Genomic DNA, 17,500 nt, shown 5'->3' with positions numbered 1-17,500 from the left:
TCTATTTTTCTGCCTATATATTTATCTGTCTGTTATTATACATCACAAGAGGGTCCTTAATTATTGGATTACCTCTTTTTCTTATCTCTATACATCGTTATATCTATACGTCTATCCATGGCAAATATACCTATATATCAAGCTCTTTATTATATCTTCTCCATTGATCCCACTCACAAAATTCTTAAGAGATCAAAACGACTGCTAAATGCAACCCGAGATAGCACTCATTAGAAATCTGACTCTGTCCACTAGGACTCCGTACACAGCACTAGAACGGAAAGAGCAATTTACTATTGATTTCTTCCTGGGGGCGTCCAGGAATTGTAGTTATTAAGGATGAGTTCGAATATATGATTAAATCGTCCAAACTAAAACACCAATGAATTTAGTATTATTCAATATTTTTGGGGCAGTTATTATGATAATAATAATAATATTGAGTATGAGAGAGGGATGGGTTGGTAGGGAGGGAGAGATTACTTCATTACACAATATCAACCATTCTTAACTTGTATAGAATATTTATATATATACTTTGCAACTGAATGAATTGCTAAACCTAGATACATAATCATACATATTACTTTATTAATATGTTTTCTAGAATTGAAAAAAGGGGTTATGAGTTATTTGGTCAAACTCATAATATAATTTTTGATAAATTTTATCAATGAAATTAATATGTTAACTTTATTTATTTTCATAAATTTGGAAAGTAGCTTTTTGTACAATGTAATTGTATCAAATATATTCTACAAGACTGAAGACTGTAAGTTGCCCCTATTTTCGTGAAAAAGGTAAAAGATAAACGAATAATATTTCACGAAGCTAACAATTGGAATTTCTATCACATAACGTTTGTTTATAAATTATTTCCGTGTTAGCTAATATGTCGATACTGCGAATGATGTTAACAAAAATCAGTTTCACAAGGTTTGCAATCTTCACATCATCTGCCTATTTATTTATCTATCTGAGTAAGCGTTTGTCTATGATCGTCTACTTATCGATCCATCTTTGTGTCTATACATTTATCTATCTGTTAATATACATCACAAGAGGGCTTTTAATTACTGCACATCCTCCTTATCTTATCTGTATACATTATTAAAGTCTATGCTTCTATTCACGACAAATTTATCTATGCATAACGCTTTTCGTTATCTTCTCTCATTTTTTACCACACACAGAATTCTTATGTAATCAAAGTGACTGCTAAATACAACCCGAGACAGGATTCAATAGAAATATTCTGTCCACTAGGACAAAACACAAGAACAGAATGAACAATTTACTAGAGATTTCTTCCTGAGGGCGTCCATTAATTGTAGTTTTTTAAAGGATGAGATAGATTTAGAATTATAACAGTAATATTGAGTATGTGAGAGAGAAGGGGAGAGGGGGGGGGGAGAAAGTTACTACATTAAATATTATCAATCATTATCAACTCGTATAGACATAGGTTTGTTTTAAAAGTCTCCAGTCTCATGTTCGATTTTATAACTAATAACTAAATTGCTGAAACTAGATAAATAATCATGCAAATACAAATTGCTTGAATAATTTCCGATTTCAGGCATGGAAGGAAGGGAGTAAGTAAGTATTTTTGAAACTATTTTAAGTCAATGATCGAGTTGGGTTTCATAAATTAACCTTTACGATGTGATTCTCATAAAATTCTATATTTTCTCCAAGACTCTAGACTTTATTTTTTGAATTATTTCAGCATCAGCGAATACGTTTTTTATTCCATAAAGTTTACTATCACATTATCTGTTCTTTCTAATATCTCCCGATATAAGAAAGAGTTTGCGATTGTCTCTATTCGTCTACTGAAATATTGATCTATTTTTCTGCCTATATATATTATCTGTCTGTTATTATACATCACAAGAGGGTCTTCAATTATTGGATTACCTCTTTTTCTTATCTCTATACATCGTTATATCTATACGTCTATCCATGGCAAATATACCTATATATCAAGCTCTTTATTATATCTTCTCCATTGATCCCACTCACAAAATTCTTAAGAGATCAAAACGACTGCTAAATGCAACCCGAGATAGCACTCATTAGAAATCTGACTCTGTCCACTAGGACTCCGTACACAGCACTAGAACGGAAAGAGCAATTTACTATTGATTTCTTCCTGGGTGCGTCCAGGAATTGTAGTTTTTAAGGATGAGTTCGAATATATGATTAAATCGTCCAAACTAAAACACCAATGAATTTAGTATTATTCAATATTTTTGGGGCAGTTATTATGATAATAATAATAATATTGAGTATGAGAGAGGGGTGGGTTGGTAAGGAGGGAGAGATTACTTCATTACACAATATCAACCATTCTTAACTTGTATAGAATATTTATATATATACTTTGTAACTGAATGAATTGCTAAACCTAGGTACATAATCATACATATTACTTGAATAAGTTTTCTAGAATTGAAAAAAGGGGTTATGAGATATTTGGTCAAAGTCATAATATGAATATTGATAAATTTTATCAATAAAGTTAATACGTTAGTTTTATTTAATTTCAAATATTGAGAAGGTAACTTATATTATACTTAAATTGTATCAAATATATTCTACAAGACTGAAGACTGTAAGTTGCCCCTATTTTCGTGAAAAAGGTAAAAGATAAACGAATGATATTTCACGAAGCTAACAATCGGAATTTCTATAACATAATGTTTGTTTATAAATTATTTCCGTGTTAGCGAATAAGTCGATACTGCGAATGATGTTAACAAAAATCAGTTTCACAAGGTTTGCAATCTTCACATCATCTGCCTATTTATTTATCTATCTGAGTAAGCGTTTGTCTATGATTGTCTACTTATCGATCCATCTTTGTGTCTATACATTTATCTATCTGTTAATATACATCACAAGAGGGCTTTTAACTACTGCACATCCTCCTTATCTTATCTGTATACATTATTAAAGTCTATGCTTCTATTCACGACAAATTTATCTATACATAACGCTTTTCGTTATCTTCTCTCCTTTTATACCACACACACAATTCTTATGTAATCAAAGTGACTGCTTAATACAACCCGAGACAGGATTCAATAGAAATATCATTCTGTCCACTAGGACAAAACACAAGAACAGAATGAACAATTTACTAGAGATTTCTTCCTGAGGGTGTCCATTAATAGTATATTTTTTAAGGATGAGATAGATTTTGAATTATTACAGTTATGATAATAATATTGAGTATGTGAGAGAGAAGAGGAGGGAAAGTTGGAAAAAGGTTACTACATTACATATTATCAATCATTATCAACTCGTATAGAAATAGGTTTGTTTTAAAAGTCTCCAGTCTCATGTTCGATTTATAACTAATAACTAAATTGCTGAAACTAGATAAATAATCATACACATACAAATTGCTTGAATAATTTCCGATTTCAGGCATGGAAGGAAGGGAGTAAGTAAGTATTTTTGAAACTATTTTAAGTCAATGATCGAGTTGGGTTTCATAAATTAACCTTTACGATGTGATTCTCATAAAATTCTATATTTTCTCCAAGACTCTAGACTTTAAGTTGACCATATTTTCGTGAAAAAAACAAAAGAACTGAAGAGTCGGAAATTGTTTTTAGCTTGTTTTTGAATTATTTCAGCATCAGCGAATAAGTTTTTTATTCCATAAAGTTTACTATCACATTATCTGTTCTTTCTAATATCTCCCGATATAAGAAAGAGTTTACGTTTGTCTCTATTCGTCTACTGAAATATTGATCTATTTTTCTGCCTATATATATTATCTGTCTGTTATTATACATCACAAGAGGGTCTTTAATTATTGGATTACCTCTTTTTCTTATCTCTATACATCGTTATATCTATACGTCTATCCATGGCAAATATACCTATATATCAAGCTCTTTATTATATCTTCTCCATTGATCCCACTCACAAAATTCTTAAGAGATCAAAACGACTGCTAAATGCAACCCGAGATAGCACTCATTAGAAATCTGACTCTGTCCACTAGGACTCCGTACACAGCACCAGAACGGAAAGAGCAATTTACTATTGATTTCTTCCTGGGGGCGTCCATGAATTGTAGTTTTTAAGGATGAGTTCGAATATATTATTAAATCGTCCATACTAAAACACCAATGAATTTAGTATTATTCAATATTTTTGGGGCAGTTATTATGATAATAATAATAATATTGAGTATGAGAGAGGGGTGGGTTGGTAAGGAGGGAGAGATTACTTCATTACACAATATCAACCATTCTTAACTTGTATAGAATATTTATATATATACTTTGCAACTGAATGAATTGCTAAACTTAGATACATAATCATACATATTACTTTAATAATATGTTTTCTAGAACTGAAAAAAGGGGTTATTAAGAAATTTGGTCAAAATCATGATATATATATTGATAAATTTTATCAATGAAGTTAATACGTTAGTTTTATTTAATTTCAAAAATTGAGATGGTAGCTTATTGTATACTTAAATTGTATCAAATATATTCTACAAGACTGAAGACTGTAAGTTGCCCCTATTTTCGTGAAAAGGGTAAAAGATAAACGAATGATATTTCACGAAGCTAACAATCGGAATTTCTATAACATAATGTTTGTTTATAAATTATTTCCGTGTTAGCGAATAAGTCGATACTGCGAATGATGTTAACAAAAATCAGTTTCACAAGGTTTGCAATCTTCACATCATCTGCCTATTTATTTATCTATCTGAGTAAGCGTTTGTCTATGATTGTCTACTTATCGATCCATCTTTGTGTCTATACATTTATCTATCTGTTAATATACATCACAAGAGGGCTTTTAATTACTGCACATCCTCCTTATCTTATCTGCATACATTATTAAAGTCTATGCTTCTATTCACGACAAATTTATCTATACATAACGCTTTTCGTTATCTTCTCTCCTTTAATACCACACACACAATTCTTATGTAATCAAAGTGACTGCTTAATACAACCCGAGACAGGATTCAATAGAAATATCATTCTGTCCACTAGGACAAAACACAAGAACAGAATGGACAATTTACTAGAGATTTCTTCCTGAGGGTGTCCATTAATAGTATTTTTTTAAGGATGAGATAGATTTTGAATTATTACAGTTATGATAATAATATTGAGTATGTGAGAGAGAAGAGGAGGGGAAGGGGGGAAAAGGTTACTACATTACATATTATCAATCATTATCAACTCGTATAGAAATAGGTTTGTTTTAAAAGTCTCCAGTCTCATGTTCGATTTATAACTTATAACTGAATTACTAAAACTAGATTAATAAACATACAAATAGCTTGAATAATTTCCGATTTCAGGTATGGAAGGAAGGGAGTAAGGAGGTATTTATAAAACTATTTTATGTTAATATTGGAGTTAAGTTTTATAAATTAACCTTTACAATATCAATTTTTTTTTTTTTTTTCTTGGCTATCAACCAGCGGCACATGACCAAGGTTATTAAGCCAATGGATCCTATTTATTCTATCAATCTAAATAAGGTCATAAAGTTTTGTCTCCCTTAGAAAAGCAATTACTTTACTTTTTTTTATCGTCTGTTAAAATGTTTGATATTGTAAATGGTATGTTTTTATTTCTGAAATATTTTTTTATTAGTTGTCTTTGGTTACTGTAGTCATGGCAGGTTATGAGCAGATGTTTTATGGTCAGATGGTTTTTGCAATGGGGGCACTGTGGAGGGGATCTTCTTTCCATGTATGGAGTGAGGTGTGTTATTCTTGTGGCATTAAGTCTCAGGCGGGCCAACACCACCTCCTCCCTTCTTTTTTTTTTTCTGTGGGCTGTGGCCCACTGTTCTATAATTGGTTTTATTTTATTTGTGAGTTGGAGGTCGGTCCACTCACTTTGCCACAGGAGATGTATTTTTGCTTTTATAAGAGACACAAAACACCTGAGATCTGTACGAATTATGGTAATGTCCAAATCGTCAGTTGACCCGGCTAATTTGTCAGCCTGTTCATTGCCATGGATACCAGAGTGGCCTGGTACCCATATTAGCTTGATTGATTTATTGGCACCGTGTAACTTACGAATGATATTACCCAGCAATTCATTTTTAGTGGTTTCTAAGGATTTAATAGCTTTAAGTGAACTTAATGAATCGGAAAAAATAACTATTCTATCGTGGGTCGTCGATAGAGCAAAATCAATAGCTTTGTCAATGGCAAAAAGTTCAGCAAGAAAGATCGATGTATGATTCGGCAGTCTAAACTTTAGTTCACATTCAGTCGACCATACACCCGCACCCACACCCTCATTTGTCTTGGAGCCGTCGGTATATATGTGAAAAAAGGATAAATGCTTAATAAGGATCTCTCTAAACCGCTGGCGTACCTCACCCTCCGGCGCCATGGCCTTAGCTGATGGAAGCCAAGCTTTCATGATGGAAAAAATGGGTGTTTCCCATGGCGCTATGTTTGACTGAACCAGGGTATCAATAGTAGAGAGATCTATACCGACTTTCTCGACGAGGTCGTGGAGTCTTGTGGCAAAGGGCCTAATGCCTCCATTACCATTGGGATGGCTCGGGTATCGAGCCACCTTAGCGGCATAGGTCAGGGCTAATTGGCCGCGTCTGAGTCGGAGGGGAGGTACTCCTGACTCCACCTCAAGACGCTCGATCCGAGTGCACTTCAGGGCTCCAAGACACACACGTAAACAAGCATTCTGCACAGCATCCAAACCTTTCAAACTTGTTTTTGTTGCCGAGCCATACACGATTGACCCATAATCTACTTTAGACCTAACCAGGGCTTTATATATCGTTAGCAAAGACTTTCTATCAGCTCCCCATTTATTACCAGCAATGCACTTTAATAAATTTAGTGCTTTTTGACATTTATTCTTTAACTGACCAATGTGGTCTTTCCAATTAAGTCTACAATCAAAGAGTAGACCAAGAAATCTAGCAGAACTTTGAATGGGTATTGGGTGGTTATCTAAAGTTAATCTGATATTTGGTATCTTTCTATGTGAAAAAATTACCCCAATACTCTTTCTAGTGGAAAACAAAACCCCATTGGAGGCCCCAGTTATGAATCATATCCAATGCGAGTTGGATACGATTTGCCGAGAACTGCATTATTGCTGGAATGCCACAATGCACAATCATCGGCGTACAGTGAGTATTTAAGATTTCGAGGGGGAGCTGGTAGGATGACATTAATCATACATATAAATAATGTTGGCGACAAGACACTTCCTTGTGTTTGCCTGGACAAAAATGTCCGAAAAAGTGACATTGTCGGAAAAAAGTTTGACAGAAAACGTTCTGTCAGAAATTAAATTTTGAATAAAACAAGGCAAGTTTCCACGTAATCCGAAAGCATAAAGTTTTCTGAGTAGGCCATATCGCCATGTCATGTCGTAGGCCTTTTCTATATCTAAAAATACTGAAATCAAAAAATATTTTTTGGCAATTGGCTCTTGGATATGACTGTCTAGCTTTACTAGTTGATCGAGAGTTTGGCGTCCCTTTCGGAAACCGCACTGCTCGTCAACTAGTAAATTACTGGAATTTAAAAAATGCAATAGCCTACTATTAACAATTTTCCATGACCTTGCATAAGCAACTTGTCAACGCAATTGGTCGGTAGGAGATGGCAGTTCTGGGATTACCCCCTCCTTTCAATACAGGAATGATGTGGGCGACGTGCCATGAGTTTGGAAAAGTGTGGCTTTTCCAAATTTCATTGTACACTTCTAGCAACTTAATCATGTCATCATGATTAAGATGCTTCATCATCTCATATCGAATCTCATCGGGGCTCGGGGATGTTCCTCTACCGGCTTCTAGGGCTCGGACAAGCTCTTCTATTGTAAGGTCTTTATTATAATCAAAGTCATCTCCTGTGGCAAAGTGAATAGGTTGCAGCTTAGCGGCTTCCTTGGTGGGCAGGAAAGCAGGATGGTAATTTGCTGAGCTGCTTGTATAAGAGAACTGCCTGGCGAGTACATTAGCAATGTCTTTTGGTGAATCGAAATTTGTTCCCTCGTGAATGATGTTTTTAATTTTGCAGGATGTTTTGTTCTTATTTTTTTTTTTTTTTTTTTTTTTTTTTTTTGACAGTGGACCAAACCTCTGATATTTTTGTATTGCTATTTATTGTAGAGACAAAGCTACGCCAGGAGTCTCTTTTAGCTTGTCTAATTGTCTACGAGCCCTAGCTCTTGCTAGTTTGTAGTTGCAAAAGTTCTCATTATTTATGTTATTTTTGAAAAGCCTGTAGGCCTTATTGCGTCGGCACAGCGCCCTGCGGCAATCTGGTGTCCACCATGGAACTCTATGCTTAACGCTATCTGTCAAAGATTTAGGAATGGATAGCAAAGCTGCTTCTATAATCGAATTCTGAATATTGTTTACTTTATCATCAATGGTTTCTCCAACAAGTTCGAGCTTGACGCTCCTTGTGAAGGCGACCTAGTCTGGTCTTTTTACGTTAAATTTAGGCGCTGAAGGCGTTCTCACTGTGTCGCATGAATATTCAATCAAAATAGGAAGGTGATCGCTTCCCAACGAGTCATCAATGGTGTGCCACAGGCACTTGGCTGCTACTGATGAAGAGACCAGTGATAAGTCAATAAAGCTCAAATTCCCGGTATTATCGTCTACCCGCGTCGGGCTACCATCGTTCTGAAGAACTAAATCAGAATCGTTAATCAGCTTAACTACTTGCTCACCTCTACCATCCGCCCGCAGGGAACCCTATAATGTATGATGAGCATTAAAATCACCTAAAATTAATTTATTTTCTGGCAGACTATCCTGAAGAGCAAAGAGCTCATCATAAATTACCACTTTATCAGGGGGACAATAAACCGAACATGTAACATGTTGCATGCGACAAATTCCAAAGTAGAATCAATAATCACTTCTGTAAAAGGGAGGCTTTGGTGGATGTACATGGCGATTCCGCCTCCACCCCTACCCTCACGATCCTTCCGACACAAATGGTAGTTTCTCAGTGATACGACCTCGTCACAGACGAGGTTGTTTAAGTGTGTTTCTTGTAAGACTATAATATCGGGAGCATAGGACGAGGCTAATAATCTGAGGTCATTTACTTTAGATCTAATACTTCGACAGTTCCATTGTATAATGGTTAACGTTTTATGGGGTTTGTTCGTCCTCCTCTCCCTCGCTACCCAGGGGCCTTCCGTGGGTATTTTTGGAGACAGTAGCCTCCATGTCCTGCGTCTCGCTGCCAGGGAGACGCCCGGTGGAAGATGATCTACTTCGAGAAGCAGACCAAACACCAGACGAAGTCCTAGCAGGAGCCGCCTGGACGAGAAGGTGCGATCCAGATTGTGTTTTGGTATCATCCTCCTTATGATGCTGATGCTTTTGCTGGGTTGATTCAGCAATTTGTTGAATTGTATTTTTCAATTCTTTGATTTGACTCATTAATTCCTTGACCGTTTCCTTTAATTCCGCAATTTCTTTATCCTTAGCTGCAAGTTCCTGACTGATGCCGTTTGCACTGGAAGTGTTGTTAGTTGCTGCTGAAGCGAAGGAAGTATTGGGTTTGCTGGTCAAACCTTCAACTTTCCTCTTGGCTTCCCGGTAACTAACATCATGTCCTCTCATGTATGCTAATATTTCAGTCTCCTTCTTCAAGCTGCTGCACTCGGCAGAGCCAGATTGATGGGGACCTCCACAGTTAGCACACCTGAGCGTTTTCTCAGTACATACAGCAGTGTCATGATCTCCAGCACATTTACCACAAGTAAATTTACTAGTATCCTTATCATTGCATCGTAATGAGGTGTGTCCAAATTTTTGGCATCTAATACAGCGCATAGGTTTTTGAATGTAAGGTCGCACTTGGACACGTTCATATCCAACCGTGACATACTCAGGAATTTTACTCGAAGCAAAAGTCAAAAAGCACAATCCAGTTTTTGTTCGCACATTCCCGTCTTTCTTGGTCATGCAGTTCACGTCCACTACGCTTTGGTCCTTCATATTTTCCAGAATTTCACTCTCCTCCATTGTCCTCAAATCCCTGCTAAAGATTACTCCCTTGCAGGTATTGGGGCCAATGGGGATAGTTACTTTAACCATCAAATCATGAATCTACGTCAGTTTAAGCAAGTCCTTAATCTGGGAGTTGAATTGCACTTTTACAAGGAGGCTACCATCTCGCAATTTCTTGACAAAATCGAAATCGCCGTCCACTTGACCATCAAGGACCTTCTTGATGATGAAGGGGCTCACATTCAAAAGCGATTGATTTTCATTCACGCATTCGACAGTCAGATACCTTGCATTCTGTGGAGGGATTGAAAAGAATCGTCGTTCACGTTTGTCAGCAGTAGGGGTTCCGTTGTTCAAGGTCGTATTGGTCGTAGGCGAGTCATGGGTCGTCCCCCCTCCTTGAGGAGGAGGAGGGGTAGCCGCGGATCGATCATGCTGGGTATCGGACCGAGTCCGACCCCTGGGCCCGTGCCCGTTGTCCTGAAGGGACCAGTTAACCCTTAACTATTGTTAATCAACCTAACAACAATAGCTAAGAGAAGTGTGGCAGTTACCGTCCTCTACCCCCCCAGTGGAAGCTTGGTTGCGTTCTCCAGTACCAAAGAGGGATCGAGTTATGTGGAAGACACCTCCTTACCGCCGAACTTGCCTAGTGCGAAGGGCGGTAATTCGATGCCCACCCCCCAAGCGAATACGGGAGCCCACAAGGGTACTCCGGTAGGCTCAGGGAAGTCACATGAAAAGAGGAAAAGAATTCAGAATAAAGAAAAAGTGCGCCCAAAGGACGCCCCAGACTACTGGGCCTCCCTACCCAGGGGTCAAAGCCCGTAAGGGCTACCCTAGTGTAGGAGAGTGCTGCGGGTCTGAGGTGGGGTGCTGACTACGCCTATTGTAGTCTCGTGTGACCTACAAAATCAAGGCACTGAAGGTGCAGGCAAAGCACAAAATGCTGAAAAAATCAGAGATTTACTCTACTTAAATTACGTTATAAACTCAGAAGCAATAACGCCGAGCGAGACGAGAGGCCCCGGACACCAGGGTAGCTCCTGTGGCACAAGGCTTTGGGTCTATTGCTGCTGCGTCTGAAAAAAAGAGGTCCGAGCTGGTTAAAGTCTCGTACATGGTTTAATCGTCTAGATTTGTATTTAATATATATCCCAAGACTGTAGACTGCAAGTTGACCATATTTTCGTAAAAAAAAGTAAAAGAACTTAAGAATCGGAATTTGTTGTTAGCTTGTTTTTTAATTATTTCAGCATTAACGAATAAAAAAATTAAAAAATCATAAAGTTTACAATCATATTATCTGTTCTTTCTTATATATCCCGATTCATGTCACAGCACCAGAACAGAAAGAGCAATTTACTATTGATTTCTTCCTGGGGCCGTCCAGGAATTCTAGTATTTAAGGATGAGATCGAATATAAAATTAAATCCTCCGACTGAAACAAATTGACTGGGACATTAATTTTTGGGGTAGTTACGATAATAATAATATTTAATAGCCATTATTAACTCGCATAGAATGTATTCAATTTCATGTTTACTTTACAATTAATGGCTAAATTGTTAACACTAGATACATAATCATAACTAATGTTTGAATGGTATCCGATTTCAGACATAGCTAAAAATGATTAATGAAATATATTTACAATTAATATAAATTACTAACGAATTTAGTCTTCATACTTCAATATATATCCTACAAAACATAAAATGCAAGTAACATAAGAAGGTAAAAAAAAAATTATTCTGAATCCACACATCTCATTCTTTAAGATATATTCTACATATAGTTTCGTGAAAAAATATAAAATAAATAAATTACACAACTGCGAAGTTAAAAAAACTAAATTTCTGTAACACAAAGTTTGTTTATGGAATGATTTCAATATTAGCGAATACATCGATACCGCTAATAATGTTAGCAAGAATCACTTTCTCAAGGTTTATAATCTTGGCATTATCTGTTTATTTTCTTATCTACCTCATCGCCTAAGAATGGATTTTCAATGTGAAAATGTAATATGAATACGTGATTTTCAGTAATATATTTCACTTAATTTGCCTTCTGATTCAAACAATCATTAAATACCACAATCTTTATAATTTACGTTAAGTAAGGGTACAGTGGAACTCAGATACTCACGAAAATTTTAAAATACGACAAACCTGAAACATACTTTTATTCTGATAAAAGTTCTAAACATGAGAGATAGACAAGAGATAGATCAGAAGCCAGAAATCACTAGAGAATATTGTAAGGAAATCTGAGAGGTACAGGTAGATACAGAGACAGAGAGGAGCAGAGACAGAGAAAGAGAACTGAATGGAAGAGGGAACACATGCAGTAGACAAGGAGAAGAGGGAAAAAATGGGGCACAAGAGAGGGAGAGGTGTCATGAATAATATATTTTTTTAAGGTGGTAATTTTATGTAGTTGATGAAGAGCTTTTATATATATTTTTTTATAAGTTAATGTGTCAGCTAACGTGTTATTTACATACAGAAACTACTGAGAACCAATTCAAGCAATATCATAAGATAAGATAACATATGTCTTTGCAATAATCCGCTCATCTATTTCAATTAGCTTATTAATCTAACTGGCAGTGCCTTATTATCTCTTCATATAAATTTATTCAAGTATCCTTAGTACATTTATTTTTCTATTTATCTATCTATATTCATCCACCTTTCTATCCATTTATCTATTTATTTTCCTGATTATACGTTTGTCTATATTGGTCTACTTAATTATCGAGCCACCTTTCTGTCTATACAATTATCTGTATGTTAATATACATCCCAAAGAGGGCTTTTATCTCTATCTTACTACAAGAAAAAAAAGAGTAAAAAACATCACGCTAATGTAATATATTATACATTGGCTATAGGTGCATCTTATCTCTATACATCAATATTTCTAAACGTATATTCATTGCAAATCTATCTATACATCAAGCTCTTCATTACTCATTTACAAAAATCTGATGTGATCAAACTGATAGCATTCAATAGTAATGTAATTCTGTCAACTAGGACTCCGTACACAATACCAGAACAGAATGAGTTCTTTACTATAGATTTCTTCCTGAGGACGTTCAGGAATTGTAGTTTTTTTAAGGATGAGATCGAGTATATAATTAAATCTTTCCACTGAAACAATACATTTATTATTACTTAGTAATTTAGGGAATCAAGATAATAATATGAGAGAGAGAGATATTACTACATTGCACATTATGGACAATTATTAACTCACATAATGTATTTTGGTTTAAAAAAAAAAGGTTTTCCAATCTCATGTTTGTAATTGATGACTGAATCGCTAGAACTAGATACAATACTCATATACATCTTTCTCTTCTATCTTCTCTTCCTCAATTCCACTCACAAAATTCTTATGTGATCAAACTGACTGTCAAATGCCACCCGAGACGGCATTCAATATAAATCTGATTCTATCCCAATAGAAGAATGAGAAACAAGTAAAACACAGCACGCTAACGTAATATATCACATACTAGCTATAGGTACATTTACTATCCATTGTATCGTGTCCGAAAAGTTATCAGTTAAACTACGGCACACAGGGATTGGTGGAACATGCCTTTCGTGAGTCTTATGTGATCTGAACTATGATATAAAGAAATATTTCTTTATAGTCTATTCGCTAATGTTTTGCCAAGTCAAAATTATCATTATTTCTTATTTGTTTATTTCACCATTTATACCTAAAGAGATGTTTACTTATTTATTAATTTACTTTCTCTCCTTTCTTTTCTCCCTCTCCCTCTCCCTCTCCCTCTCCCTCCCTCCCTCCCTCCCTCCCTCCCTCCCCCACTCTCTCTCTCTCTCTCTCTCTCTCTCTCTCTCTCTCTCTCTCTCTCTCTCTCTCTCTCTCTCTCTCTCTCTCTCTCTCTCTCTCTCTCTCTTTACAAGATTATGTTTTCCATATTAAGTATATATCTCGTATAAAGTATATGTGTTTATTTTATTATATCATTAATTGTTATCGTTATTATCATTACCATTATCATCGTTATCATTACTTCTATTGTTATTTTTTGTTATTATTTGTATTATTATTATAACTTTATATAATTATACGTTTATTATATATTTTATATAATTATTACTATCATTGTTATTTTTATAATGATAGTAATAGTTATCATTATTAGTATTATTATTATAATAATTGTTATTTTTCATGATTTATGTAACTATAAATAATTCATTTTTTTCTTCAGTCTCAAATATTATACTTATGAAGTAACCCCACGCTGTTAGCCTAAATCAAATGTTATTCACCAACAGTAACTCATCTCGTATATAGAGAGAATGTCCTGAGATAATTTTTCGTTCAATTCATATGTTGCTAACAAACTAATAATGATTGATCAAACGTGTTAATACATCATTAATAATGTTTGTTAGAAATCACCAGGGTGTATAAGAAAAATGGAAAGAGACTGTGAGATACTGACATGCAGGCAGTAAGACAGACAGACAGACAGAAAAAGTTGGATACTGATATTACCATGATGATTTTTCTCTTACCATCATCATCATTATTATTGCTCTTATTATTGTAATTATTATGATTATTATTGTTATCCTCAGCATTAATTTTATTATCATTATTATCTTTTATCGTTACCATTATATTATCAATATTATTACTAATATTATTACCATTGCTATTATTATTATCATTATTATTATCATTATCATTATTATTATCATTATTATTATCATAGTAGTAGTATTATCATTATCATTATCATCGTCATCATTATTATTGTATTTACTGTTCTAATAGATTATCATTATTATTATTATTATTATTATTATTATTATTATTATCATCGTCATCCTTATTATTATATTTACTGTTATAATAGATTATTATTATTATTATTATTATATTATTATGATTATTATCATTATTAGTATTATTATAATTATTATTATTATTATTATTACTATTATTATGATCATCATCATCATTATTATTATGATATACTTATAATAATGATTAATATTATTACTATTACCATATCACTATCATATTATAATAGTTAATAATCATTACTATTACTACTAGTATAATTATTATTATTATTATCATCAAATAACAAAACAGCTACCGATTGGCCAACCAGAACCAGCTTACTGAATTTATCAATCCATGTGGGGCTTGTTGCTACCTTTCTGCATAGCTGCCGACCTGAGTGACCTCTGACCTCGAGAGGGGGACGTTATCTCCGTGGAGAACGCTCGTGAACCGCCAAACACGAGCAGGTGTCGAGAAACACCTGTTAACTTTTCCCTAAGTCAAAGAAGGTTTACCCTGGTCTCGATCCCGGGTCCTGCAAGTAGGAGTCACACACGCTACCGATGCCGCCGCGAAGAATCTGAAAATTTCTAACAAAGTCGGGACTTTTATATTACCAACTCGGAGAAAGACACACACCTCCTACCTCGCCGGAATTATAAAGTAAGTTATCCCTACCTTTTAATATACGGAGAAAACGACAGCGCTTGATTGTATTAAAAAAAAACGTTTTTATTTTAGGGGAGACTAGTTGCATTGTGTTTAACTTATACATATATCATATATCATACACATATATTAGTCACATATATCATATATATGTATATATAATATATATCATACATATATAATATATATCATATATATAATATATATCATATATATAATATATATCATATATATATATATATATATATATATATATATATATATATATATATATATATATATGTATATAATATATATCATATATTATACACATATATCCTATATACAGTAACTTTCTCTTTCTCTTTTTTCTCTTTCTTTCTTTTCCATATTAAGCATATATATCACGTATAAAGTATGTATAAGCATATATATATCGTATAAAGTATATATAAGCATATATATCACACACACACACACACACACACACACACATATATATATATATATATATATATATATATATATATATATATATATATATATAATATGTATAATATATATGTATATATATAATATATATATATTATATAATATATAATATGTATAATAATATATAATATATAATACATATTATAGTATATAATATATATAACATTATATATATATATATAATATATATATACATATATATATATACAATATCACCTTAGCAGTATGATCTTTATCTTTATCAATCTATTACAATTAATGCAATTCTTATTACTGTTATTATCATTGTTATTATTATTCTGCCAATGATAAATAATATTGTTATTATTATTAACAATCATTGTTATTATCAATTTTTACGGTTATTGTTATTCTCATTGTTATCATTACTGTAATTATCATTGTTAATACCTGTATTATCATTTTTATTATTGCCATTATTATTTTCAGTGTTATTGTCATTATCATTATCATCATTATTATTATTGTCATAATGATCATTATTATCATCATTATTACTATTATCATTATCATCATTATCACTTTTATCATTATTATCATCCATATTATCATCATTGTTATTTTTGTCGATATTATTATTATTATTATTATTATCATTACCATTAGTATCATTATTATTACAATCGCTGTCAGTATCGTAACCGTTACAATTATCATTATCGTTATTATCATTAGTATTACTGTAATGGCTATTGTTGTCAATTTAACAACTTCTGTTGTTATTATCATTACTGATATTATTATTATTATCATTATTATTATTATCATCATTATTATTAGTAGTAGTATCATCATTATTATCATCATTATTAACATTATTTATTATTATTATTGCTGTTACTATCGTTATCATTATCGTTACCATTACCATTATCATTATCGTTATTAACATTATTATGATTATTGTTATTGTTCATTTAACTACTACTATTGTTGTTACTATTATCAGTTTTATTGTTAGTATTATTATTATTATCATCATTATTACTATCACTTTTATCATCATCATCATCATTACTATTATCTTTATTGTCATTATTATCATGAGTATTGTAATCTTTATTATTATTTTGATTTTATCTTATCATCTTCATTATCATTTTAATTGCTATCATTGTCATTTCTTTTATTATATCATTAATTGTTATCGTTGGTGTCATTACCATTATCATCGTTATCATTGATACTATTGTTATTTTTTATTATCATTTTTATTGTTATTATTTTAACTTTATATAATTATATGTTTATTATATATTTTATATAATTATTACTATCATTGTTATTTTCATAATGATAGTAATAGTTATTATTATTATTATCATTATTATAATAATAATTATTTTTCATGATTTTTGTAACTATAAATAATTCATTTTTTTCTTCAGTCTCAAATATTATACTTATGAAGTAACCCCACGCTGTTAGCCTAAAGCAAATGTTATTCACCAACAGTAACTCATC

This window comes from Penaeus chinensis, chromosome 41 (genome assembly GCF_019202785.1).
Source record: "Penaeus chinensis breed Huanghai No. 1 chromosome 41, ASM1920278v2, whole genome shotgun sequence".
Classification (NCBI taxonomy): Eukaryota; Metazoa; Arthropoda; class Malacostraca; order Decapoda; family Penaeidae; genus Penaeus; species Penaeus chinensis.
Note: the sequence above shows the minus strand (reverse complement) of the source record.